Consider the following 22,416-nt stretch of genomic DNA (forward strand, 5'->3'; position numbering starts at 1 on the left):
GCTACTTTAAAGGCAATTGAATTAAATAAGCAGTAAGGGAAAGCAAAGAGCTGGTCAAACTTTGGCCACACTAAGGGCCGTTGTATTAGATAAGTAGTGAAAAAACTCAAAAACTTACAGCACCTGGTATTCCTAGGCAGTCTCCCATCCAAGTACTAACCAGGTCCAACTCTGCTTAGCTTCTGAGATCAGACAAGATCAGGCGTGAACAGGGTGGTATGGCCGTAAGCGAAAGCTGCTGCAAAAGCCCCTATTTTAAGGTGAGGCACACTAAGTGCCATTATACTAGATAAGTAATGAATGAAATACAAAAAAAAAAACTTCAAAATGAGCTACATTAAAGATAAGAGCATTAGTTAAGTAGTTAAAAACAGTCAAACTCTGTTTAAAGAACAGCTACTTTAAAGGCAATTGAATTAAATAAGCAGTAAGGGAAAGCAAAGAGCTGGTCAAACTTTGACCACACTATGGGCCAGTGTATTAGATAAGTAGTGAAAAACTCAAAAACTTACAGCACCTGGTATTCCTAGGCAGTCTCCCATCCAAGTACTAACTAGGCCCAACTCTGCTTAGCTTCTGAGATCAGACGAGATCAGGCGTGAACAGGGTGGTATGGCCGTGGCTAAAGCTGCTGCAAAAGCCCCTATTTTAAGGTGAGGCACACTAAGTGCCATTATACTAGATAAGTAATGAATGAAATACAAAAAAAAACTTCAAAATGAGCTACATTAAAGATAAGAGCATTAGTTAAGTAGTTAAAAACAGTCAAACTCTGTTTAAAGTACAGCTACTTTAAAGGCAATTGAATTAAATAAGCAGTAAGGGAAAGCAAAGAGCTGGTCAAACTTTGGCCACACTAAGGGCCGTTGTATTAGATAAGTAGTGAAAAAACTCAAAAATTTACAGCACCTGGTATTCCTAGGCAGTCTCCCATCCAAGTACTAACCAGGCCCAACTCTGCTTAGCTTCTGAGATCAGACGAGATCAGGCGTGAACAGGGTGGTATGGCCGTAAGCGAAAGCTGCTGCAAAAAGCCCCCTATTTTAAGGTGAGGCACACTAAGTGCCATTATACTAGATAAGTAATGAATGAAATACAAAAAAAAACTTCAAAATGAGCTACATTAAAGATAAGAGCATTAGTTAAGTAGTTAAAAACAGTCAAACTCTGTTTAAAGAACAGCTACTTTAAAGGCAATTGAATTAAATAAGCAGTAAGGGAAAGCAAAGAGCTGGTCAAACTTTGACCACACTATGGGCCAGTGTATTAGATAAGTAGTGAAAAAACTCAAAAACTTACAGCACCTGGTATTCCTAGGCAGTCTCCCATCCAAGTACTAACTAGGCCCAACTCTGCTTAGCTTCTGAGATCAGACGAGATCAGGGTGAACATTTTTTTTTTTTTTTTTTTTTTTTTTTTAGAAAAATATGATAAAAACATAAAGTTTACAATTCATCACTTAGTCCATCCAGTACAGCAAGTCTCTTTCTATACACTTTGTATTTTTACATTTTCTTCAATTAAATAAAATACATTAAATACTAAAAAGAAAAATATTATCAAAATCATTCTGTTACTGGCATTTTTAAATCAAACTTTTTACAAACATTGTACATATCTGAATCAAACACTTTGTAAAAGTCTTGCAATTTGTTTTCTTGCTTAAAATAACAATGTAAATGTTCTACATATTTCTCAAACTTCCTTTTGAAAACATTCCATACATCTATTACATTTTCCTGTTTTTTTGCCTCTGCTCTTCTTTCCCATATTGCACATTTCATTAGCATGACAATCAAATTTATCATCTTTTTGTGTTTACACTTTTTTTCTATACCCAACAATATCACTCTGCTCCATTCTATTTTTTTCTCTTTTTGTTCCCCTCTTAACATTTCGATTAGTCTTTTACAGGTTTCATTAAAAATGTCCAATTCTCTGCAATTTAAAAACAAGTGTAAAAAATTTTCATTTTCAGCATTGCAGACTTTACATCTTTCACTTGGTTCCATTCCTATTTTTTCAATAAAACATCAGTAAAAACCGCTTTGTGCCTAATAAGAAACTCTAAGCTTTCCAGTCGTGCATCTATCATTCTTCCTTTCATGTTATTCCAAATGTCATCTTCCTTAAGATCTTCAAATTTCTGTACCCAATACATATTGACGACAGGTTTCTTAAAGATTCCCTCTCTAAAGAAATCATAAATCATTTTGACCGTGCATTCTTTAAAATAAAATTGTTTTTCTCCCAACTTCACAAATACCTCTTTCTCTTGCTGCTCTTCTTCCATGTTTTCTATTTGTTTTATCCACTCTTTGGGTATTGCTTCTTTTATTACTTCATATTTATTTCTTATTTCTGTTTTATTAAAATCCTCTTTAGCCTCTCTTCCATTGCGTCTATTATGTGCTGCATTGGTAAAAACCCTCCTTAAATTCATATAAAACATCTCTGATTCTTGTGATCCCAACATCCCACCATTTCTTATAAAAAATCTCTTTCCCTTGGTTTAAAATGCCATTGTTTAGAAATAAAGGCTGATTTAAAATGCTCTCTCGACCTTGTGGATTAAAATTAACATTAATTAAAAATTTCCCCCAGGCGCTCATCAGTTCTTTATAAAAATCTGGCAACACTTCCACCATCCAATTCTTAGTTTTCATCCATAAAATATTGTCTCCCAAATTAAAATTGCCACATTTGTTTAAAAAATATTCCATTGTCTTTTTCCATGCTGCTTTGTTTCCCTCATCTAGGTATTTTTTTATTATTTTCACTCTTAAGCTATTTTTTCTTTGTTCCACATCAATTAATCCCATCCCTCCTTCCCTGCCTCTCCTATTAATGTACTGTATGAAATTCTTGGCGGTTTGCCATTCCATAAAAAAAAATCTAAAAACATTTTTTCAGCCTTTTTTCCACCCACATTGGCATTGCAGTCACATACAAAACATACCACAACTTTGTCACCATTAGCACATTTAAAATTAAAACTTTTCCTTTTAAACTTAACGTTCTCAATTTCCAAAAAATTAGCCTTCTTTCAATTCCTCCTAGTATTTCTTCCCACATTACTTCTTTAACATTTTTTTCGTTTTTTCCCATTAAAACACCTAAAATCTTTACTTCTTCCGTTTCTTTAAAATTAAAACAATCCGTTACACCAACCACTCCTCCAAATCTCATATATACCGTTTTCTCTTCATTTATCTTGCCTCCTGATCCCCTACAAAACGTCTGTACCACTTCCATTACTTTTTTAACACTCTCTATATCCTTAACAATTATGGTTGTATCATCTGCATATTGAAATATTTTTTCATTTCCCCCACTTCCTTCAATGCTTATTCCTCTTATGTCTTCCTCTGTTTTTACTGCTAATCCTAGTGGTTCTGCTACTACTAGTGAATATAAGAGCGCTGATAATGGACATCCTTGCCTTATTGACCTAGTAATTTTAAAACATTCTGTTAAAAAACCATTACATTTTACTCTTGTTATTGCTCCCCTATATAAAATCGTAATCCACTTGACAAAATTTTCACCAAACCCGCATGCGCTCTTAAAATTCCAAATAAATATTCATGTTCCACTCTGTCAAAAGCTTTTTCAAAATCCAAACTGATTACATATCCTTTTTTGTTTTTTTCCTTCATATACCTTATTCTGTCTATTATGCTTATCGTTGTGTCCGCTATATCTTTCCCTTTAACTCCATACACTTGATTTGTTTCAATTATAGATGGCATTACTTCTTTCAGTCTGTTGGCTAAAACTTTTGTTAAAATTTTCAGATCTGTATTCAGCATTGTGATCGGTCTGTAATTTTTAAGTCTACTTTCTCTCCTTTTCTCTTATATATGAGTTTTATTAATCCCATCCCCATTCTCTGATTCATTTCCTCTTTCCTAAAGATCTCTTCATACACTTCTTTTAAAATACCGGTTAAAAAATCCTTAAATATCTTGTAAAATTCATTCCCTAACCCATCCAGGCCCGGGCTTTTCCCTTTATTCAGTTCACTTATTGCTCTTTTTATTTCTTCCTCACTTATCTCTTGCTCACACTCTTTTTTATCCTCCTCCCCGACTTTTGTCTTAATTTTCTTTAGTAACTTGTTTTTATCTTTATCGTTTACTCCTTCTGCCCTAAATAACTTCTCATAATATTCTTTTATGGCTTTTAAAATCCCTCATTTGTTTCCACCATATACCCATTTTCATTTTTAGTTCCTTGATTGTCTGTACCACTCCTTTCTTCTTTCTAAGTCAAAGAAAAACTTTGTACATTTCTCTCCTTCCACTGTGTACTTTGCTTTGCTTCTTAATCTTGCCCCTTTATATTTATTTTCTTCTATTTCTTTACATTCTTCTTCCATTTCCTTAATTTTTTGCAAGTCTTTTTCATTCTTATTCATTTCCTTTTCTAATTGTTCTCTTATTTCTCTTTCCTTTCTCTTTTTTACATCTCTGCACCAACCCACAGTATTTTATTGTAAACTTTCTGATTTCATGTTTCACATTTTCCCACCAAATTCTTTTATCTTCTCTATACATTCCGTCTTCTTTTTCCCTTGTAATGATCTCTTGTACACTTAAAACATAATCTTGATTCTTTAGAACCTCAGTGTTTAAAACCCATACTCCCGGACCTCTTTTCACTATGTTCCAATCTATTTGCATAAAAATAGGTTTATGATCACTTAAAGTTGTTTCTTTATACCTTATTTTCCCTAAAAACCGTTCTATATTTCTTGTACATAAAATGAAATCTATTCTTGTTTTACACATAAAATTACCCACTATTTGTCTTCTTGAAAATTCCTTTTCTTTTCATTCCTTTCCTCCATACATCAATCAAGTTATTTTCTTCCATCAACAATTTTAACTCTTTTCGTCCTGTGTCTGTCTTAAAAAGTCATTCCCTCAGCCATATCCAGTTTACTAAACACAACATTAAAATCCCCATAATAATAATTTCCTTATATTTCCTTATACATTTTCGTAAAACATTGTAAAACTCCCTTTTCTCTTTCTCTTTTGTTGGTGCATGTATATTTATACCAAGTATTTTCCTATCTTCATATTCCATTTCAAACGCCATACATTTTCCAACTCCATCGTTATAAACAACATTACATGTTACATCACTGCTTTCTCTTATTAGTACTGCAACTCCTCTTCCAGTTCTATCATCACCATTATTATACAAAATCTTCCCATTCCATATTTTCCTTACTTCACTTATATGTACTTCTTTCCAGTTAGTTTCTTGCAACATAATCACATCCTCATTTTACACATTTCCTTGACATTTTCAAATTTTCTTATATCCACTAACCCTCTAGCATTAAAAGCAACCATTCTTAAAACCATAACCCAAAAGACAGTTCTTAAAATGACATTCATGACAACCATTTCTTCATTCCATCTCCTTTAAGTCCTTTACCGCCTCATTTTTATCCACATTTTGTTTTTAACCAGTCTTTTTAGCTACTTCAATGTTTGGCATTACCTTTATTGGTCTTCTCCTTTTACTTGATTTCGCTGAATTTTCCTCTTCCATTCCTTTATCCATTTTCATATTCTGTTCGTTGTCCTTTTGTTCTGCTCTGTCCGGTACACTTTTTTGGTCTATAGTCCTGTCCATCTTTATCTCTTTCTCTTCCTTTTGACGTGTTTGTTCCAATTCTTTTTTTCCTTTGTCCATTCCTTCTTTAATGTCATTATTTTTGTAGTTTCTCCTCTTGAACTATTTCTGTATCTCCTTCATGCACCTGCCCGCTCACCTGCTCCTCTTCATCCTCCTCATTCTCGATCCAGCAATTACATTTGTCTAAAACCTCTCGGCAATCCAGGCACTTAACAGCATTGCAGTCCCTTGCAAAGTGGCCTCTCCCGTCACATTTGTAGCACCTGAACTCTGGACAGTCCTTTACCATGTGATCCGGACTCATACACAGCCGACAAGTTTTCACCTGGTGACTGTGTATCACCCGGAAATATTGTGGCCCTTCCGCTGTCTCCATTTTTGTGCTATATGGCAATGAGACCACCTCTCTTGGGAACCTCACCTTTGCAAAGCGAGTGCCATCCTCTATGTTAGTGCCCGGATACACCCTTCTTTTAATCAAAGATAAGGGAGTTACTCCCATTGTTCTAATTTATTTAAAATATCCTCATCATCTATGTAAGCAGGAAGGTGCATGAAAGAAACAACATAGTCCCTGTTATGCAGTCTTTTAACCTCAAAGGTTATACCTTTAATGTCCAATCCATCCATTAGTATCTCAGTGTCCTCCTCCCGCTCAAGTGTAATTTCATACTCATTTGATGGTTTTGGCCTAACAGCTAAAATCTTTCCTTCACCGATCTTCCCCGTCACTGCTTTAATTATATCCACCGCTGTCACATCGTTCACATTTTCCACATTCACAATCACCGTAGCCTCCTTTAAATATTTCCTTTCGTTGACCCTGTTCTTCATGTTTTGATCCATTTTCTTTCCAACTCGTAGTCGCTTATCCAGTCCATTGTCGCTTGCCGTGTGTGTTCCTCCTCCCTTTCCAGTGTCGTTTGCCTTGTGTGTTCCTTGTGCCGTTCCAGTGTCGTTTGCCGTGCATGTTCCTCGTGCCATTGCATTGTCGTTTGCCCCTCGTGTTCCTCGTGCCAGTCCAGTGTCATTTGCCATTAATCCGTCCATTTAAGAAAAGAGGAAAAAGAAAAATAGAGAAAGCGTAACCACCCTCCAGCAAGCAAAAAGCTGCTGTTGGGTGGTTTTATAACTGAAAAAACAACAAAAACTAACTTAAACTAAAGAAAAAGCAAAATACAAACACAAAAATTACACCAAAATGGAGGAGAGCCTTCCTCTCCCTACTGCAGCCAACAAACTCCTATGTGCTCTCTAGCGCCAACAGGGTGGTATGGCCGTAGCGAAAGCTGCTGCAAAAGCCCCTATTTTAAGGTGAGGCACACTAAGTGCCATTATACTAGATAAGTAATGAATGAAATACAAAAAAATACTTCAAAATGAGCTACATTAAAGATAAGAGCATTAGTTAAGTAGTTAAAAACAATCAAACTCTGTTTAAAGAACAGCTACTTTAAAGGCAATTGAATTAAATAAGCAGTAAGGGAAAGCAAAGAGCTGGTCAAACTTTGACCACACTAAGGGCCAGTGTATTAAATAAGTAATGAAAAACTCAAAAAACTTAAAGCACCTGTTATTCCTAGGCAGTCTCCCATCCAAGTACTAACTAGGCCCAACTCTGCTTAGCTTCTGAGATCAGACAAGATCAGGCGTGAACAGGGTGGTATGGCCGTTAGCTAAAGCTGCTGCAAAAAGCCCCCTATTTTAAGGTGAGGCACACTAAGTGCCATTATACTAGATAAGTAATGAATGAAATACAAAAAAAAAAATACTTCAAAATGAGCTACATTAAAGATAAGAGCATTAGTTAAGTAGTTAAAAACAGTCAAACTCTGTTTAAAGAACAGCTACTTTAAAGGCAATTGAATTAAATAAGCAGTAAGGGAAAGCAAAGAGCTGGTCAAACTTTGACCACACTAAGGGCCAGTGTATTAGATAAGTAGTGAAAAAACTCAAAAAAGTACAGCACCTGGTATTCCTAGGCAGTCTCCCATCCAAGTACTAACTAGGCCCAACTTTGCTTAGCTTCTGAGATCAGGCGTGAATTTTTTTTTTTTTTTTTTTTTTTTTTTTTTTTTATTATTTTTTTACACAAACGATACAAACTACAATAAACCACCTGAAGGGGGAAACCCTTTTACATGGGGGGAGTACACCTTTGTAAAATTAAACATAAAATTAACATACATAGGTTCCGACATCCGACTCTTTTAAAACATACATAAAATCAACTGTCGTCATCAGGCATCTTCCAGTCAAATTCTTCAAAGATCTTATATACATCATAAGTAAAAATGTGATAAAAGTAATTGAGTTTTCCCAAGTTCTTGTAGTAACAATACAAATATTTCAGATAGTTTTCAGCTTTTTTCTTCAATATTCTTTCAATATCCAAGACAGATTTCTCTCTTTTTGCCACCACCCTTCTCTCCCATATTGCTCCTTTCATTAGCATGACAAGAAGATTAATGATTTTGCTATTTTTACACTCCTTATATTCACCCAACATTACAATTTTATTCCATTCTGATTCGTCTTCATAGTGCTCTCCTTTCAAAAGTTCAAACAGTCTTTTGCATTTAGTTTTTAAAATGTCCAGTTCTTTGCAATATAAAAACAGGTGCAGGAAGCCTTCATCCTCTTTGTTGCACACCTTACAGATGGAGCTCTGCTCCATTCCAATCTTGTGTAAAATCACGTCTGTAAAAATAGCTTTGTGTCTGATTAAAAATTCCAGGTTTCCCAGTTTCGTTTCAACTATCCTTCCTTTTATGTTACTCCATATGTTTTCTTCTTTCAAATCTTTATATTTCTGCTTCCAATAGTCATTTGCTTTAGGTTTCTTAAAAATCGTATCTCTAAAAACACCATAAAACATTTTGACAGTACATTCCTTGAAAATATGTAGTTTCTCTCTAAAAATAGCGTTCACATCTTTCTCCGGTTCACCTGGCTCCATATTTTCAATTTTTTCAACCCAGTCTTTTGGTATTGCGTTTTTAATCATGCAGTACTTATTTATGATTTCTTGTTTGGTATAGTCCTCCTTAGCTTCTTCCATAGTGTCAAAAACATATTGAACTGGTAAAAATCCTCTTTGAACTCATACAGAACATCTCTTACTCTCGCTTCCCCCACATCCCACCATTTCTTAAAAAACAACTCTTTTCCTTGATTCACAATATTCTTGTTTAAAAACAATGGTTGATTTAAAATGTCCTCTCGTCCCTTCGGGATGTAATGCACATGCTTTAAAAACTCTCCCCAGGCACTCAACTGTTCCTTGTAAAAATCTGGCAAATCTTTCCACATCCAGTTTTTCGTTCTCATCCATAAAATATTCTCCCCCATATTGACATTGCCACATTTGTTTAAAAAATACAACATAGTTTTTTTCCAAACAGTTTCAATTCTTGCATCCAGATATTTCTTCACCAGTTTAACTCTCAAACATTTCTTCCTTTGTGCAACATCAATAAGACCCAAGCCGCCTTTCTCAACAGCCCCTACAAGGTGTGTCATACGCAATCCTCGGTGGCTTTCCCTCCCATAAATACTCAGTAAAACATTTTTTCAATCTTTTTCAACCCACAGAGGCATACTTGTAACATATAAAAATAACAAATCTTTGAAGTCATTAAAACATTCAAAATTAAGACCTTTCCTTTCAAGCACAGATTTCTTGTTTTCCACCAGTTCATCCTTCTTTCAATATCTCCTAAAATTCCTTCCCACATGATCTCATTTGTTTTCTTGTCATCCTCTCCCATGCTAACTCCTAAAATCTTCATTTCCTTAACTTCTTTAAAGTTAAAAGTGTCTGTTAAGGCTGGGGCTCCGCCAAATCTCATGTACATTGTTTTATCCTCATTTATTTTCCCCCCGGATTTATTACAGAATTCCTGAACTACGTCCATAGCCACCTTAACACTATGTACGTCTCTTACTATTAACGTTGTGTCATCTGCGTATTGGAAAATCCTATTCTCTGATCTACCTCCTTCAATATCGATTCCTCTCACATTCTTCTCTCCTCTTACTGCTAAGCCCAGAGGCTCTGCCACCAAGGAATATAAAAGCGCTGAAAGGGGACATCCCTGCCTTACAGATCTTGTGAGCTTAAAACATTTAGTTAAAAAACCATTGCATTTAATCCTCGTCACCACTCCTTTGTATAAAATCTTAATCCATCTGATAAAATTTTCCCCCAGAAGCCAAAACTCTTTAAAATCCCAAATAAAAACTGATGCTCCACTCGGTCAAGGCTTTTTCAAATCAAGACTTACAATGTAACCTTCCAGATTTTTGTCCTTTATATAACTTATTGTGTCCCTAATACTAATTGTAGTATCTGATATATCTCTGCCTTTCACTCCATATGCTTGATTTGTCTTGATAATTTTTGGCATCACCTCCTTTAGTCTATTAGCTAAAACCTTAGATAAAATTTTTAAGTCAGTGTTCAACATTGTCAAAGGTCTGTAATTTTTCAATTCTTTTTTATCTCCTTTCTTCTTATAAATAATTTTCATTAAACCCATACTCATTCTTAAATTCATGTGTCCCTTATTAAAAATGTCATCATACACTTCCTTTAAAATGCCAATTAAAATACCCTTGAAAACAATATAAAATTCATTGCCTAGACCATCAATTCCTGGACTTTTATTCCTGTTCAATTCGTTAATGGCTCTTTCTATTTCTCCTTCATTTATTTCCATATCGCAAGCTTCTTTGTCTTCTTTTTCAACTTTTGTTTCAATTATGTTGAACAATTCTTCACATTCATCTTGCACCCCTTCAGTTGTAAAAAGTTTCTCATAATACATTTTTATCTCTTCTAGTATTTCTTTGTTATCCTTTATTTCTTCTCCATACTCATTTTTAATAGCTGTTATCATTTCAGCTTTCCCCTTCCTCTTTTCTAGATTAAAGAAAAATTTTGTACATTTCTCTCCTTCCACTATATATCTAGCTTTACTTCTTAAACGTGCACCTTCATATTTTTCTTCTTCTAAAACTTTAAGTTTATCTTCCAGATCTTTTATTTTTGACACATTCTTCTCATTATTCTGATTAAGCTCCCTTTCTAAGTTCTCTCTTGTTTTTATTTCTGTGTACCTTTTACATCTCTCCACCGATCTACAAAACTGTATAGTATGTCTTTTAATTAGAAACTTAACGTTTTCCCACCATATCCTTTTATCTTCCACATACATTTCATTCTGTTTTTCTTTTCTATCAATTCTTTTATGTCTTGGACATAGCTGTCTCTTTTAAAACCTCAGCATTTAAAACCCAAACACCTGGCCCCCTTTTAATCGTGCTCCAGTCCACTTTCATAAATAGTGGCTTATGGTCACTTAAACTTGTTTCCTCATATCTCATATCTTCAATAAAACCCTACATTTCTTGAACACAAAATAAAAATCAATTCTCGTTTGGCACATAAAATTCCCTACCATTTGCCTTCTAGAATATTGTCTTCTTTTCCCATTTCTCTCTCGCCACACATCTACCATATTATTGTTTTTCATCAACAAATTCAATTCCTTCCTTCCTGTATCGGTTTAAAAACCATTCCGTCAGCCATATCTAACTTGCTTAAAACAGTATTAAAATCCCCAATACAATAGCATACTTATATTTCATTAAAAATATCCTTAGATCCTTAAAAATCCTCTTTTCCTTCTCTTCAACAGGCGCATGGACATTTACCACAATTACTTTGTTGTCATCATGTTCCATTTCTATTGCCAAACATTTCCCTACATCATCTTTGTAAACAACTTTGTAAACCACATTCGTGTTTCTTCTTATTAAAAAGGCCACCCTCTGCCATATCTTTTATCCTCATTGCTGCATAATATATCACCATCCCATCTTTTGCTTATTTCACATTTGTGCTTTTCTCTCCAGTTTGTTTCTTGCAATACTATTACATCTACATTTTTAAACATCTCTTTCACCTTTTCAAACTTGTTAAAATCTAAGAGCCCTCTGGCATTAAATGTAGCCAGACTTAAAACCATAAAAAATGAATAAATAAAAACGTTCATAAAACCAATGTCTTTAGCTTGTGTCATCCAAACCCTTTAACAGTTCAAATCGATTCTTTAAAAAGTCTTTGTTAGCATTTCTTTTCTTTATCCCATCTAAACTGGGTTTTACCTTGATTTGACGTTTTCTTATGCTTATTTTTGATGTTCCTACTGCCATTTCTTCTGTGTCGTCTTTAACATCCTCATCTGCATCCGAAATATCCTCAAAGTCCCTAGTAATGTCGATCGGTGCCAAAATTCCTTCTGTCTGTTTCGCTTGTGCATGCTGGTCTTTTTGTTCCTCCATGATTTTACATCGTCTGTCTTGTGATTGTCTGTCCTCCTCATTCTTCTCTGTCTCATCAATAATGTTTTGAACTTCAGTCTTCTCCATTTGTTTCAAACGTTCATTGTCCATATGTTCTCCAACCCCCTGGCCCTCAATAATGTCTTTGCCCGCCGCTTGATTTTCTCTTTTGCTGTGGTAAGCCTTCTTCTTGTTCGACTACGCTGTCCCGCTCATGCACCTGCCCACTCACATGAGTCTCTTCATCCACATACCAACAATCACACTTATTTAAAACCTTTTTACAATCCGGGCACTTAACCGCATTGCAATCCCTGGCAAAATGTCCTCTCTCCTCACACTTAAAGCACTTAAAATCTGGGCAGTCTTTCAAGACGTGCTCGGCTCATGCACAGCCGACAGGTTTTAACCTGATGGCTGTGCATCACCCTAAAATACTGAAGCCCTTCAGCTGTTTCCAGCCTTGTGCTGTACGGGAGAGACACTACTTCCCTTGGGAAGCGACATTTTACAAATCGTGTGCCATCTTCAACAGTTGTGCCCGGATAAACACGCCTCTCTTGATGTCCGAAATAGGGGTAACTCCCCACCCTTGCAGTTTATCTAAAAATATCTGATCGTCAATGTAAGCGGGCATGTGCATGAATGAGACAACGTAGTCTCTGTTTTGCAACCTCTTTACTTCGCACAGTGTCTCTTTTTATCATTAAACCTTCAACCAACAGTTCAACATCGCCGATATTCTCTAATGTCACTTCAGTATTCCTTATTTTGTTTAGGTCTTACCGCCAAGACATTTCCTTTGCCGACCTTTTCCGTTACAGCTTTTATGATGTCCTCAGCCCTCGCATTCACATTACAGATGTCCACCGTCACAGTTGCTTCTTTCAGGTAATCCTTCTTTGACTTGTTTCTCTTTTGTTCCTTATCTTTTGCATTCCCATCTCGTCGTTTATTTCCAGTTCCGTGTTCATTAACCAATTCTGTTTCTCCAGCCAAGTCCAAGTTCATAGCCATCTGTCCGTCCGCCATAGATGAAAGAGAAAAAAAAAAAAAAAAAAAAAAAAAAAAACTGAATAAAACCACCTTCCAGACAGCACTAGGCTGCTGTTAGGTGGTTTAAACACTCACAAAAACACACAAAAACTAAATTAAAGTCCGAAAAAGTTCACAAAATAAACACTAATAATAAACACAAAATGGAGGAGAGCCTTCCTCTCCCAACTACTGCCAAGTCACTTTCTGTGTGCTCTCTAGCGCCAACAGGGTGGTATGGCCGTAAGCGAAAGCTGCTGCAAAAAGCCCCCTATTTTAAGGTGAGGCACACTAAGTGCCATTATACTAGATAAGTAATGAATGAAATACAAAAAAATACTTCAAAATGAGCTACATTAAAGATAAGAGCATTAGTTAAGTAGTTAAAAACAGTCAAACTCTGTTTAAAGAACAGCTACTTTAAAGGCAATTGAATTAAATAAGCAGTAAGGGAAAGCAAAGAGCTGGTCAAACTTTGACCACACTAAGGGCCAGGGTATTAGATAAGTAGTGAAAAAACTCAAAAACTTACAGCTCCTGGTATTCATAGGCAGGCTGCCATCCAAGTACTAACTAGGCCCAACTCTGCTTAGCTTCTGAGATCAGGCGTGAACAGGGTGGTATGGCCGTAAGCGAAAGCTGCTGCAAAAGGCCCCCTATTTTAAGGTGAGGCACACTAAGTGCCATTATACTAGATAAGTAATGAATGAAATACAAAAAAAAATACTTCAAAATGAGCTACATTAAAGATAAGAGCATTAGTTAAGTAGTTAAAAACAGTCAAACTCTGTTTAAAGAACAGCTACTTTAAAGGCAATTGAATTAAATAAGCAGTAAGGGAAAGCAAAGAGCTGGTCAAACTTTGACCACGCTAAGGGCCAGTGTATTAGATGAGTAGTGAAAACTCAAAACTTACAGCACCTGGTATTCCTAGGCAGTCTCCCATCCAAGTACTAACTAGGCCCAACTCTGCTTAGCTTCTGAGATCAGACGAGATCAGGCGTGAACAGGGAGGTATGGCCGTGGCGAAAGCTGCTGCAAAAAGCCCCTATTTTAAGGTGAGGCACACTAAGTGCCATTATACTAGATAAGTAATGAATGAAATACAAAAAAAAAAAAATCAAAATGAGCTACATTAAAGATAAGAGCATTAGTTAAGTAGTTAAAAACAGTCAAACTCTGTTTAAAGAACATCTACTTTAAAGGCAATTGAATTAAATAAGCAGTAAGGAAAGCAAAGAGCTGGTCAAACTTTGACCACACTAAGGGCCAGTGTATTAGATAAGTAGTGAAAAACTCAAAACTTACAGCACCTGGTATTCCTAGGCAGTCTCCCATCCAAGTACTAACTAGGCCCAACTCTGCTTAGCTTCTGAGATCAGACGAGATCAGGCGTGAACAGGGTGGTATGGCCGTAAGCGAAAGCTGCTGCAAAAAGCCCCCTATTTTAAGGTGAGGCACACTAAGTACCATTATACTAGATAAGTAATGAATGAAATACAAAAAAAAAAAAAAAAACTTCAAAATGAGCTACATTAAAGATAAGAGCATTAGTTAAGTAGTTAAAAACAGTCAAACTCTGTTTAAAGAACAGCTACTTTAAAGGCAATTGAATTAAATAAGCAGTAAGGGAAAGCAAAGAGCTGGTCAAACTTTGACCACACTAAGGGCCAGTGTATTAGATAAGTAGTGAAAAAACTCAAAAACTTACAGCACCTGGTATTCCTAGGCAGTCTCCCATCCAAGTACTAACTAGGCCCAACTCTGCTTAGCTTCTGAGATCAGACAAGATCAGGTTTGAACAGGGTGGTATGGCCTTAAGCGAAAGCTGCTGCAAAAAGCCCCCTATTTTAAGGTGAGGCACACTTAAGTGCCATTATACTAGATAAGTAATGAATGAAATACAAAAAAAAAAATACTTCAAAATGAGCTACATTAAAGATAAGAGCATTAGTTAAGTAATTAAAAACAGTCAAACTCTGTTTAAAGAACAGCTACTTTAAAGGCAATTGAATTAAATAAGCAGTAAGGGAAAGCAAAGAGCTGGTCAAACTTTGACCACACTAAAGGCCAGTGTATTAGATAAGTAGTGAAAAAACTCAAAAACTTACAGCACCTGGTATTCCAAGGAAGTCTCCCATCCAAGTACTAAGTAGGCCCAACTCTGCTTAGCTTCTGAGATCAGACGAGATCAGGTGTGAACAGGGTGGTACGGCCGTAAGCGAAAGCTGCTGCAAAAGCCCCTATTTTAAGGTGAGGCACACTAAGTGCCATTATACTAGATAAGTAATGAATGAAATACAAAAAAAAAAATACTTCAAAATGAGCTACATTAAAGATAAGAGCATTAGTTAAGTAGTTAAAAACAGTCAAACTCTGTTTAAAGAACGGCTACTTTAAAGGCAATTGAATTAAATAAGCAGTAAGGGAAAGCAAAGAGCTGGTCAAACTTTGACCACACTAAGGGCCAGTGTATTAGATAAGTAGTGAAAAAACTCAAAAACTTACAGCACCTGGTATTCCTAGGCAGTCTCCCATCCAAGTACTAACTAGGCCCAACTCTGCTTAGCTTCTGAGATCAGACGAGATCAGGCGTGAACAGGGTGGTATGGCCGTAAGGAAAAGCTGCTGCAAAAAGCCCCCTATTTTAAGGTGAGGCACACTAAGTGCCATTATACTAGATAAGTAATGAATGAAATACAAAAAAAAAAATACTTCAAAATGAGCTACATTAAAGATAAGAGCATTAGTTAAGTAGTTAAAAATAGTCAAACTCTGTTTAAAGAACGGCTTCTTTAAAGGCAATTGAATTAAATAAGCAGTAAGGGAAAGCAAAGAGCTGGTCAAACTTTGACCACACTAAGGGCCAGTGTATTAGATAAGTAGTGAAAAAACTCAAAAAATTACAGCACCTGGTATTCCTAGGCAGTCTCCCATCCAAGTACTAACTAGGCCCAACTCTGCTTAGCTTCTGAGATCAGACGAGATCAGGCGTGAACAGGGTGGTATGGCCGTAAGCGAAAGCTGCTGCAAAAAGCCCCCTATTTTAAGGTGAGGCACACTAAGTGCCATTATACTAGATAAGTAATGAATGAAATACAAAAAAATACTTCAAAATGAGCTACATTAAAGATAAGAGCATTAGTTAAGTAGTTAAAAACAGTCAAACTCTGTTTAAAGAACATCTACTTTAAAGGCAATTGAATTAAATAAGCAGTAAGGGAAAGCAAAGAGCTGGTCAAACTTTGACCACACTAAGGGCCAGTGTATTAGATAAGTAGTGAAAAAACTCAAAAACTTACAGCACCTGGTATTCCTAGGCAGTCTCCCATCCAAGTACTAACTAGGCCCAACTCTGCTTAGCTTCTGAGATCAGACAAGATCAGGCGTGAACAGGGTGGTATGGCCGTAAGCGAAAGCTGCTGCAAAAGCCCCTATTTTAAGGTGAGGCACACTAAGTGCCATTATACTAGATAAGTAATGAATGAAATACAAAAAAAAAAAAATACTTCAAAATGAGCTACATTAAAGATAAGAGCATTAGTTAAGTAGTTAAAAACAGTCAAACTCTGTTTAAAGAACAGCTACTTTAAAGGCAATTGAATTAAATAAGCAGTAAGGGAAAGCAAAGAGCTGGTCAAACTTTGACCACACTAAGGGCCAGTGTATTAGATAAGTAGTGAAAAACTCAAAAACTTACAGCACCTGGTATTCCTAGGCAGTCTCCCATCCAAGTACTAACTAGGCCCAACTCTGCTTAGCTTCTGAGATCAGGCGTGTACAGGGTGGTATGGCCATAAGCGAAAGCTGCTGCAAAAAGCCCCCTATTTTAAGGTGAGGCACACTAAGTGCCATTATACTAGATAAGTAATGAATGAAATACAAAAAAATACTTCAAAATGAGCTACATTAAAGATAAGAGCATTAGTTAAGTAGTTAAAAACAGTCAAACTCTGTTTAAAGAACAGCTACTTTAAAGGCAATTGAATTAAATAAGCAGTAAGGGAAAGCAAAGAGCTGGTCAAACTTTGACCACACTAAGGGCCAGTGTATTAGATAAGTAGTGAAAAAACTCAAAAACTTACAGCACCTGGTATTCCTAGGCAGTCTCCCATCCAAGTACTAACTAGGCCCAGCTCTGCTTAGCTTCTGAGATCAGACGAGATCAGGTGTGAACAGGGTGGTATGGCCTTAAGCGAAAGCTGCTGCAAAAGGCCCCCTATTTTTAGGTGAGGCTCACTAAGTGCCATTATACTAGATAAGTAAATGAAATACAAAAAAATACTTCAAAATGAGCTACATTAAAGATAAGAGCATTAGTTAAGTAGTTAAAAACAGTCAAACTCTGTTTAAAGAACAGCTACTTTAAAGGCAATTGAATTAAATAAGCAGTAAGGGAAAGCAAAGAGCTGGTCAAACTTTGACCACACTAAGGGCCAGTGTATTAGATAAGTAGTGAAAAAACTCAAAAACTTACAGCACCTGGTATTCCTAGGCAGTCTCCCATCCAAGTACTAACTAGGCCCAGCTCTGCTTAGCTTCTGAGATCAGACGAGATCAGGTGTGAACAGGGTGGTATGGCCTTAAGCAAAAGCTGCTGCAAAAAGCCCCCTATTTTAAGGTGAGGCACACTAAGTGCCATTATACTAGATAAGTAATGAATGAAATACAAAAAAAAAAAAAAAAAATACTTCAAAATGAGCTACATTAAAGATAAGAGCATTAGTTAAGTAATTAAAAACAGTCAAACTCTGTTTAAAGAACAGCTACTTTAAAGGCAATTGAATTAAATAAGCAGTAAGGGAAAGCAAAGAGCTGGTCAAACTTTGACCACACTAAAGGCCAGTGTATTAGATAAGTAGTGAAAAAACTCAAAAACTTACAGCACCTGGTATTCCAAGGAAGTCTCCCATCCAAGTACTAACTAGGCCCAACTCTGCTTAGCTTCTGAGATCAGACGAGATCAGGCGTGAACAGGGTGGTACGGCCGTGGCTAAAGCTGCTGCAAAAAGCCCCTATTTTAAGGTGAGGCACACTAAGTGCCATTATACTAGATAAGTAATGAATGAAATACAAAAAAAAAAAAATACTTCAAAATGAGCTACATTAAAGATAAGAGCATTAGTTAAGTAGTTAAAAACAGTCAAACTCTGTTTAAAGAACATCTACTTTAAAGGCAATTGAATTAAATAAGAAGTAAGGGAAAACAAAGAGCTGGTCAAACTTTGACCACACTAAGGGCCAGTGTATTAGATAAGTAGTGAAAAAACTCAAAAACTTACAGCACCTGGTATTCCTAGGCAGTATCCCATCCAAGTACTAACTAGGCCCAACTCTGCTTAGCTTCTGAGATCAGGCATGTACAGGGTGGTATGGCCATAAGCGAAAGCTGCTGCAAAAAGCCCCCTATTTTAAGGTGAGGCACACTAAGTGCCATTATACTAGATAAGTAATGAATGAAATACAAAAAAATACTTCAAAATGAGCTACATTAAAGATAAGAGCATTAGTTAAGTAGTTAAAAACAGTCAAACTCTGTTTAAAGAACAGCTACTTTAAAGGCAATTGAATTAAATAAGCAGTAAGGGAAAGCAAAGAGCTGGTCAAACTTTGACTACACTAAGGGCCAGTGTATTAGATAAGTAGTGAAAAACTCAAAACTTACAGCACCTGGTATTCCTAGGCAGTCTCCCATCCAAGTACTAACTAGGCCCAGCTCTGCTTAGCTTCTGAGATCAGACGAGATCAGGTGTGAACAGGGTGGTATGGCCGTAAGCGAAAGCTGCTGCAAAAGCCCCTATTTTAAGGTGAGGCACACTAAGTGCCATTATACTAGATAAGTAATGAATGAAATACAAAAAAAAAAAAAAAAATACTTCAAAATGAGCTACATTAAAGATAAGAGCATTAGTTAAGTAATTAAAAACAGTCAAACTCTGTTTAAAGAACAGCTACTTTAAAGGCAATTGAATTAAATAAGCAGTAAGGGAAAGCAAAGAGCTGGTCAAACTTTGACCACACTAAAGGCCAGTGTATTAGATAAGTAGTGAAAAACTCAAAACTTACAGCACCTGGTATTCCTAGGCAGTCTCCCATCCAAGTACTAACTAGGCCCAACTCTGCTTAGCTTCTGAGATCAGACGAGATCAGGCGTGAACAGGGTGGTATGGCCGTAAGCAAAAGCTGCTGCAAAAAGCCCCCTATTTTAAGGTGAGGCACACTAAGTGCCATTATACTAGATAAGTAATGAATGAAATACAAAAAAATACTTCAAAATGAGCTACATTAAAGATAAGAGCATTAGTTAAGTAGTTAAAAACAGTCAAACTCTGTTTAAAGAACAGCTACTATAAAGGCAATTGAATTAAATAAGCAGTAAGGGAAAGCAAAGAGCTGGTCAAACTTTGACCACACTAAGGGCCAGTGTATTAGATAAGTAGTGAAAAAACTCAAAAACTTACAGCACCTGGTATTCCTAGGCAGTCTCCCATCCAAGTACTAACTAGGCCCAACTCTGCTTAGCTTCTGAGATCAGGCGTGAACAGGGTGGTATGGCCGTAAGCTAAAGCTGCTGCAAAAAGCCCCCTATTTTAAGGTGAGGCACACTAAGTGCCATTATACTAGATAAGTAATGAATGAAATACAAAAAAAAATACTTCAAAATGAGCTACATTAAAGATAAGAGCATTAGTTAAGTAGTTAAAAACAGTCAAACTCTGTTTAAAGAACAGCTACTATAAAGGCAATTGAATTAAATAAGCAGTAAGGGAAAGCAAAGAGCTGGTCAAACTTTGACCACACTAAGGGCCAGTGTATTAGATAAGTAGTGAAAAAACTCAAAAACTTACAGCACCTGGTATTCCTAGGCAGTCTCCCATCCAAGTACTAACTAGGCCCAACTCTGCTTAGCTTCTGAGATCAGACGAGATCAGGCGTGAACAGGGTGGTATGGCCGTAAGCGAAAGCTGCTGCAAAAGCCCCTATTTTAAGGTGAGGCACACTAAGTGCCATTATACTAGATAAGTAATGAATGAAATACAAAAAAAAAAATACTTCAAAATGAGCTACATTAAAGATAAGAGCATTAGTTAAGTAGTTAAAAACAGTCAAACTCTGTTTAAAGAACGGCTACTTTAAAGGCAATTGAATTAAATAAGCAGTAAGGAAAGCAAAGAGCTGGTCAAACTTTGACCACACTAAGGGCCAGTGTATTAGATAAGTAGTGAAAAAACTCAAAACTTACAGCACCTGGTATTCCTAGGCAGTCTCCCATCCAAGTACTAACTAGGCCCAACTCTGCTTAGCTTCTGAGATCAGACGAGATCAGGCGTAAACAGGGTGGTATGGCCGTAAGCAAAAAGCTGCTGCAAAAAGCCCCTATTTTAAGGTGAGGCACACTAAGTGCCATTATACTAGATAAGTAATGAATGAAATACAAAAAAAAAACTTCAAAATGAGCTACATTAAAGATAAGAGCATTAGTTAAGTAGTTAAAAACAGTCAAACTCTGTTTAAAGAACGGCTTCTTTAAAGGCAATTGAATTAAATAAGCAGTAAGGGAAAGCAAAGAGCTGGTCAAACTTTGACCACACTAAGGGCCAGTGTATTAGATAAGTAGTGAAAAACTCAAAACTTACAGCACCTGGTATTCCTAGGCAGTCTCCCATCCAAGTACTAACTAGGCCCAACTCTGCTTAGCTTCTGAGATCAGACGAGATCAGGCGTGAACAGGGTGGTATGGCCGTAAGCGAAAGCTGCTGCAAAAAGCCCCCTATTTTAAGGTGAGGCACACTAAGTGCCATTATACTAGATAAGTAATGAATGAAATACAAAAAAAATACTTCAAAATGAGCTACATTAAAGATAAGAGCATTAGTTAAGTAGTTAAAAATAGTCAAACTCTGTTTAAAGAACGGCTTCTTTAAAGGCAATTGAATTAAATAAGCAGTAAGGGAAAGCAAAGAGCTGGTCAAACTTTGACCACACTAAGGGCCAGTGTATTAGATAAGTAGTGAAAAAACTCAAAAACTTACAGCACCTGGTATTCCTAGGCAGTCTCCCATCCAAGTACTAACTAGGCCCAACTCTGCTTAGCTTCTGAGATCAGACGAGATCAGGCGTGAACAGGTTGGTATGGCCGTAAGCAAAAGCTGCTGCAAAAGGCCCCCTATTTTAAGGTGAGGCACACTAAGTGCCATTATACTAGATAAGTAATGAATGAAATACAAAAAAAAAAATACTTCAAAATGAGCTAAATTAAAGATAAGAGCATTAGCTAAGTAGTTAAAAATAGTCAAACTCTGTTTAAAGAACGGCTTCTTTAAAGGCAATTGAATTAAATAAGCAGTAAGGGAAAGCAAAGAGCTGGTCAAACTTTGACCACACTAAGGGCCAGTGTATTAGATAAGTAGTGAAAAAACTCAAAATCTTACAGCACCTGGTATTCCTAGGCAGTCTCCCATCCAAGTACTAACTAGGCCCAACTCTGCTTAGCTTCTGAGATCAGACGAGATCAGGCGTGAACAGGGTGGTATGGCCGTAAGCGAAAGCTGCAGCAAAAAGCCCCCTATTTTAAGGTGAGGCACACTAAGTGCCATTATACTAGATAAGTAATGAATGAAATACAAAAAAAAAATATTTCAAAATGAGCTACATTAAAGATAAGAGCATTAGTTAAGTAGTTAAAAACAGTCAAACTCTGTTTAAAGAACGGCTACTTTAAAGGCAATTGAATTAAATAAGCAGTAAGGGAAAGCAAAGAGCTGGTCAAACTTTGACCACACTAAGGGCCAGTGTATTAGATAAGTAGTGAAAAAACTCAAAACTTACAGCACCTGGTATTCCTAGGCAGTCTCCCATCCAAGTACTAACTAGGCCCAACTCTGCTTAGCTTCTGAGATCAGACGAGATCAGGCGTGAACAGGGTGGTATGGCCGTAAGCAAAAGCTGCTGCAAAAAGCCCCTATTTTAAGGTGAGGCACACTAAGTGCCATTATACTAGATAAGTAATGAATGAAATACAAAAAAAAAATATTTCAAAATGAGCTACATTAAAGATAAGAGCATTAGTTAAGTAGTTAAAAACAGTCAAACTCTGTTTAAAGAACGGCTACTTTAAAGGCAATTGAATTAAATAAGCAGTAAGGGAAAGCAAAGAGCTGGTCAAACTTTGACCACACTAAGGGCCAGTGTATTAGATAAGTAGTGAAAAACTCAAAACTTACAGCACCTGGTATTCCTAGGCAGTCTCCCATCCAAGTACTAACTAGGCCCAACTCTGCTTAGCTTCTGAGATCAGACGAGATCAGGGGTGAACAGGGTGGTATGGCCGTAAGCAAAAGCTGCTGCAAAAAGCCCCCTATTTTAAGGTGAGGCACA

General features: G+C 36.5%; 11 non-coding genes and 15 pseudogenes across 11 annotated transcripts; all 26 read right to left on the reverse strand.

Annotated features, from left to right (window-relative positions):
* Positions 1-111: 111 nt before the first annotated feature.
* Positions 112-230, reverse strand: LOC122336473 (annotated as a pseudogene).
* Positions 231-505: 275 nt separating this feature from the next.
* Positions 506-624, reverse strand: LOC122336511 (annotated as a pseudogene).
* Positions 625-897: 273 nt separating this feature from the next.
* LOC122336572 lies at positions 898-1,016 on the reverse strand. Its single transcript, XR_006249324.1, has one exon. It is a non-coding gene; the product is annotated as a 5S ribosomal RNA (ribosomal RNA).
* Positions 1,017-7,213: 6,197 nt separating this feature from the next.
* On the reverse strand, positions 7,214-7,332 carry LOC122336528 (annotated as a pseudogene).
* A 6,615-nt stretch (positions 7,333-13,947) lies between these two features.
* LOC122336526 lies at positions 13,948-14,066 on the reverse strand (annotated as a pseudogene).
* Positions 14,067-14,339: 273 nt separating this feature from the next.
* Positions 14,340-14,458, reverse strand: LOC122336462. Its single transcript, XR_006249284.1, has one exon. It is a non-coding gene; the product is annotated as a 5S ribosomal RNA (ribosomal RNA).
* Positions 14,459-14,742: 284 nt separating this feature from the next.
* Positions 14,743-14,861, reverse strand: LOC122336524 (annotated as a pseudogene).
* Positions 14,862-15,142: 281 nt separating this feature from the next.
* Positions 15,143-15,261, reverse strand: LOC122336488 (annotated as a pseudogene).
* Positions 15,262-15,539: 278 nt separating this feature from the next.
* Positions 15,540-15,658, reverse strand: LOC122336472. Its single transcript, XR_006249294.1, has one exon. It is a non-coding gene; the product is annotated as a 5S ribosomal RNA (ribosomal RNA).
* Positions 15,659-15,938: 280 nt separating this feature from the next.
* LOC122336474 lies at positions 15,939-16,057 on the reverse strand (annotated as a pseudogene).
* A 276-nt stretch (positions 16,058-16,333) lies between these two features.
* LOC122336481 lies at positions 16,334-16,452 on the reverse strand (annotated as a pseudogene).
* Positions 16,453-16,731: 279 nt separating this feature from the next.
* On the reverse strand, positions 16,732-16,840 carry LOC122336531 (annotated as a pseudogene).
* A 276-nt stretch (positions 16,841-17,116) lies between these two features.
* Positions 17,117-17,235, reverse strand: LOC122336484 (annotated as a pseudogene).
* Positions 17,236-17,508: 273 nt separating this feature from the next.
* Positions 17,509-17,627, reverse strand: LOC122336485 (annotated as a pseudogene).
* Positions 17,628-17,914: 287 nt separating this feature from the next.
* On the reverse strand, positions 17,915-18,033 carry LOC122336525 (annotated as a pseudogene).
* A 280-nt stretch (positions 18,034-18,313) lies between these two features.
* Positions 18,314-18,422, reverse strand: LOC122336541 (annotated as a pseudogene).
* Positions 18,423-18,696: 274 nt separating this feature from the next.
* LOC122336560 lies at positions 18,697-18,815 on the reverse strand. The gene has a single exon (XR_006249313.1). It is a non-coding gene; the product is annotated as a 5S ribosomal RNA (ribosomal RNA).
* A 282-nt stretch (positions 18,816-19,097) lies between these two features.
* On the reverse strand, positions 19,098-19,216 carry LOC122336463. Its single transcript, XR_006249285.1, has one exon. It is a non-coding gene; the product is annotated as a 5S ribosomal RNA (ribosomal RNA).
* Positions 19,217-19,492: 276 nt separating this feature from the next.
* LOC122336530 lies at positions 19,493-19,601 on the reverse strand (annotated as a pseudogene).
* Positions 19,602-19,879: 278 nt separating this feature from the next.
* Positions 19,880-19,998, reverse strand: LOC122336465. Its single transcript, XR_006249287.1, has one exon. It is a non-coding gene; the product is annotated as a 5S ribosomal RNA (ribosomal RNA).
* A 276-nt stretch (positions 19,999-20,274) lies between these two features.
* LOC122336583 lies at positions 20,275-20,393 on the reverse strand. The gene has a single exon (XR_006249335.1). It is a non-coding gene; the product is annotated as a 5S ribosomal RNA (ribosomal RNA).
* Positions 20,394-20,668: 275 nt separating this feature from the next.
* Positions 20,669-20,787, reverse strand: LOC122336466. Its single transcript, XR_006249288.1, has one exon. It is a non-coding gene; the product is annotated as a 5S ribosomal RNA (ribosomal RNA).
* Positions 20,788-21,064: 277 nt separating this feature from the next.
* LOC122336483 lies at positions 21,065-21,183 on the reverse strand (annotated as a pseudogene).
* Positions 21,184-21,463: 280 nt separating this feature from the next.
* On the reverse strand, positions 21,464-21,582 carry LOC122336471. Its single transcript, XR_006249293.1, has one exon. It is a non-coding gene; the product is annotated as a 5S ribosomal RNA (ribosomal RNA).
* A 278-nt stretch (positions 21,583-21,860) lies between these two features.
* LOC122336467 lies at positions 21,861-21,979 on the reverse strand. The gene has a single exon (XR_006249289.1). It is a non-coding gene; the product is annotated as a 5S ribosomal RNA (ribosomal RNA).
* A 276-nt stretch (positions 21,980-22,255) lies between these two features.
* On the reverse strand, positions 22,256-22,374 carry LOC122336470. The gene has a single exon (XR_006249292.1). It is a non-coding gene; the product is annotated as a 5S ribosomal RNA (ribosomal RNA).
* Between the last annotated feature and the right edge of the window lie 42 nt (positions 22,375-22,416).

Source organism: Puntigrus tetrazona, unplaced genomic scaffold (assembly GCF_018831695.1).
Source record: "Puntigrus tetrazona isolate hp1 unplaced genomic scaffold, ASM1883169v1 S000000965, whole genome shotgun sequence".
Taxonomy (NCBI): domain Eukaryota; kingdom Metazoa; phylum Chordata; class Actinopteri; order Cypriniformes; family Cyprinidae; genus Puntigrus; species Puntigrus tetrazona.